Source organism: Penaeus japonicus, unplaced genomic scaffold (genome assembly GCF_977035675.1).
Source record: "Penaeus japonicus unplaced genomic scaffold, GWHDUDI00000001_assembly GWHDUDI00000026, whole genome shotgun sequence".
NCBI classification, from domain to species: Eukaryota; Metazoa; Arthropoda; class Malacostraca; order Decapoda; family Penaeidae; genus Penaeus; species Penaeus japonicus.
The window spans coordinates 15380203-15385202 of record NW_028234428.1 but is presented as its reverse complement, the minus strand read 5'-3'; positions in this window follow the sequence as shown (position 1 = coordinate 15385202).

Below are 5000 nucleotides of genomic sequence, written 5' to 3'. Positions count from 1 at the left end.
CGCAAGATTTGCAACTTCAAAGCTCATGCTAGTTGCACGGTGTGTCTCTTGCTTTGATGGAGGAACCGCTTTTACATGGCGTGACTTACTCCCTTGGTGATCTTGATATGCATATATACATACATATACATATATATACATTCATACATACATACTTATATGCGCACACACACACACACACACACACACACACACACACACACACACACACACACACACACACACACACACCCACACACACACACACACCAATATATATATATATATATATATATATATATATATATATATATATATATATATATATATATATTGTGTGTGTGTTTATGAGTTCATATGACTAATATATGATGTGAATACAGATGTGGTATCCTCTCTCCCTCTCTCTGTTTCTCTCTCTCCATCTAGCTATCTAACCCCCCTCCCTCTTCCTCTTCTCTCTCTCTCTCCCTCTCCCTCCCTCTCTCATCCTCCTTCTTTGTTTATCAATATTTCTAATTATCGATCCATCCTTCCGATTTCCCTCTCTCTCTTCTCTTCCATTAAGAAGTTAAGACTCTTTTGTAAAAAAAAAAAAAAAAAAAAAAAAAATTCTTATCATTCTTTACACAATATACCTACACCATCACACACATTGCCATAAAAATCATAATTAACACCATCACGATTCAATATCTATATCCTTATCCCGATAGACACAATATATCTACACCATACCCATCATCACATATATTGATATAAGATTCATCACTAACATCATCATCATTCATTACCCTTATCATCATCACTGTCATCATCATTATCCTTTTTTTAAAATAAGATTATCCCCCTCTAATTGCACCTCCCCCTCGGGATGCTATTTGTCAAGGGTCGTTAATTACTGTAGTTAATAATGAAGAGAAAACAGCGATGGTGATTAATTGCAAGAGGGAAAACAAGGGACGTTGCAGCAATATGTAGAACTATTTTTTTTTTTCACTACTTCCATTTGCAACGAGGAAAGTGAGGCTGAGTTGAGAGAATGGAATTCAATATGCAATGAAAATGAATAAAATACGTCTTATTTCCTACAATAAGTAATGAATATGGATAGGATGTCTCACTTATCCTAGAATAAGCAATAGAATTGAATGAGGTGCAACACGTTTCTTGCAATAAGCAATAAAGATGAATTAATTCCCTCTTGCTTCCTACAGCAAGCAATAAAAATAAGCAAAATGCTTCATATAACCTACAACAAGCAATACCAATGAATAGAATACCTCACGTTTTGTACAACAAGCAATAAAAAAAAGCAATACCAAGGAATAAAATACCTCACGTTTCGTACAACAAGCAATAAGAATGAAAAAAAAACTCACATTTCATACAACAAGCAATAAGAATGAAAAAAACCCTCATGTTACGTACTACAAACAATAACAAAAAAAATAAATAAAAAAACGTTTCTTATAGCAAGCAATAAAAAAAAAACATCACATTTCCCACAGCAAGCAATAAAAATGAAAAAAGCCTTACGTTTCGTACAACAAGCAATAAAAAATAATAAAATGCTTCACATATCCCACAACAACCAATAAAAATGAAAAAATACCTCAATTTTCATACAACAATCAATTAAAATGAAAAAAATACCTCAATTTTCATACAACAATCAATGAAAATGAAAAAATACCTCAATTTTCATACAACAATCAATGAAAATGAAAAAATACCTCAATTTTCATACAACAATCAATGAAAATGAAAAAACAACAACTCTAGTTTCGTACAAGCAATGAAAAAAAAAACAAAAAAAAAAACGTACGATTCGTACAACAAGCAATAAAAGTGAAAAATACCTCAATTTTCATACAACAATCAATAAAAATGAAAAAAAACTCACGTTTCATACAACAAGCAATAAAAATGAATAAAATGCTTCACATATCCCACAACAACCAATATAAATGAAAAAATACCTCACGTTTCGCACAGCAATCAATAAAAATAAAAAAAATACCTCAATTTTCATACAACAATCAATAAAAATGAAAAAAAAAACTCTAGTTTCATACAACAATGAAAATGAAAAAAAAACACGTTTCGTACAACAAGCAATGAAAGTGAAAATACCTCAATTTTTATACAACAATCAATAAAAATGAAAAAAAAAACTTTCATACAACAAGCAATAAAATATTCAACTGAACTCGTCACGATACAAGACCAAAACAAACATTCTTTTCAGGTGTAAGAAAAAATACATCCTGCTTAAGGACCGTAACTTATGTGTTGCTATTATTAGCGAAGATATCTTTGAAATATTATCTATATCACACAATATTGAGTTTGTGTGAAATTTAATGATAGTGATGATTATTTTAGTCTTTCTGAACACTTGTGAATATTCATACATATATCACCAATTATTTTCCTTTTTGTTTTTATATTACAATTGTAAACTGGTTCATCCATTGGCATTTAGGGAATAATTATCGATAATGTAATATGATATAAAACGAAAATTTTCATTCTTTCTCCCTCTCATGTCGGTTAGACGAAATTATGTATGAATTTTATTGGACTTAAACTGATTTTCTTGCTATCAAAACAAAGCAGAATCTAATTTCCCTGCTGGTCAGTCCTCGTGCAGTTGCCATGTCTGCTTTATTTTCGTTTTTCTTTTTCTTTTTTTCCTTTTTTTTTGCCTTTTCTCTTTTCTTTTCTTTTTTTCATTTCCTTTCTCGTCTTTTTATCTTCGCCTCTGCTTTCTTGTTTTTTCTACATCTCTCTCTCTCAATCTCTCTCTCTCGCTCACTCTCTCTCTCTCTCTCTTTCTCTCTGTATATCTCTCCCCCTCTTGAAAGACAAGTATAAAAAAAGACAAAAAAAGAAAGAAAAAAAGGACCACACACGTAAGAAAAAAAAAGAGAAAAGAACAAAAAAAGACAAAATAAAAACAAAGGAAAGAGAAGAAGAAAACGAAAAGAACAAGAGAACAAAAAAGATAACTGGCAAGAAAAATAAAAGAAAGAAAGAAAATAAGAAAAGAAAAATACCGTAGCCTTAACTTCGCAATGAGGTAGTCCGCTCCCCCCCCCCCCGCCGTCCCCTTCACGAAAGCAAATCATATTAAGAGACTTTGCCCACGCGCTGATGGCAGGGGGAGGGGGGGTTCGGAGAGGAGAGAGGGGGTGTTAAAGGGGTGGGGGAAGGGGAGGGAGGCTGTTAGAGGGGTAGGGGAAGGGGAGAGGGGATGTTAGAGGGGCAGGGGAGAAGAGGTGAGGGTTAAGGGTGGGGGAAGGGGAGAGGGGAGAAAGAGAGGGTGTTAAAAGGGTGGGGGATGGGGAGAGGGAGGGTGTTTGAGGGTGTTAAACGGGTGGGGGAAGGGGAGAGGGAGAGGAGAGAGGGTGAGGGAAGGGGAGAGGGTTAGGGGTGAGGGAAGGAGAGACGGTTAGGGGTGAGGGAAGGGGTGGGAAGGGGAGAGAGGGTGTTAGAGGGGTGGGGGAAAGGGAGAGGGGAAGGAAGACGGGATAGGGTGAGGGAAGGGGTGGGAAGGGGAGAGAGGGTGTTAGAGGGGTGGGGGAAAGGGAGAGGGGAGAAGGGGAGAGGGAGGGGGAAGGAGAGAGAGGGTGTTAGAGGGGTGGGGAGAGGGGCAGGGGTTAAGGAAGGCGAGAGGTGGGAGAAGGGGAGAAAGTGAAAGGAGGAGGGGAGAAAGGGAGAGGTAGGGGAAGGGAAGAAGGGGAGAGGGGCAGGGATGGGGGAAGGGGAGAGGGGGAGGGGAGAAGGGGTGGTGGAAAGGGAGAAGGGGAGAGGGTGTTAGAGGGGTGGGGTGGGAGTAGGGGTGTAGGCGGCTGAGAAGGGTAGAGGAGGGGAAGGGGGAGGTGGCAGGGGGAGGGGTGTTAGAGGGGTGGCATGTAGTGAGAGAGGAAGGGAGGGAGGGGGGGGGGTGGAGGGGCGTTGGTTAAGATGATGAGGTGTGTTGATGAAGGCAAGAGATGGTGGTGATGGTGAGGAATAATGATGATGGTGAGAAATGATGGTGATGGTGAAATGTTACAGAATTGATGATGGTGAGGCGGTATAGTGTTGGTGATAGTGAGGAGTGAAAACGAAAGTGAGGAGAGGGTGATGGTGAAGAGGAGAATGATGATGATGATGGTGATGATGGAGAGGGTGATGTTGATAGTGAAGATTGAGTGTTATGGTGAGGAGTGATGGTTACATTAATAGTAAAAATAATGATAATGATGATAATGATAATAGTAGTATTTATAATAGTAACAATAATGATAATAATATGATTACTATAATAATATCAGTAACAACAACAACAATGATAACAACAACAACAATAACGATAATCACAACAAAATCAAAACAGTGCCAACAAAAAACAACAACAACTAACTATAAACAAAAACAACAAAAGCAGATAAGACACCTCTCACAAATAGCAATCTTCTCCACAAACACACAAACCCAATATTGATCCCCAAACACCAGAGCAATTATCGTCGTTCGAGTCAACGGCAACACATCTTGCACAGGTTGATACTCTAATGATCATCGACCTGCAGTCTGGGTTTTATGCAAATTAGGCAGCTTGGCACTGTGGTGTTGGACTCATGGGCTGTTATGCAGCAGGAAGAAAAGGGGGGAGATGGAGAAGTAGATAGATAGGTTGGTAGGTAGGTAGGTAGGTAGGTTGGTGGGTAGGTAGGTAGGTAGGTAGGTAGATAGGTAGGTAGGTAGGTAGACAGAGACAGAAACAAACAAACAGTATAAAAAAGAAAAACAGAGAAACCCAAAGAAAAACAAAAAGATAGAGAGAAACAGAGAACCAAACAACGGACTCGAACAGAGAAAAGCAAAGACACAAAAGGAGAAGAGAAGAGAAACAGACCGAAAAGAAAAAGAAAGAGAGAGAGAGAAGGATTATGTTATTATGTTACAGTATTGGACCAGTTTGAGGTAGTCTCCCCTTGTTCCTCGATACAGCTGTTGGTTTGCTCCTC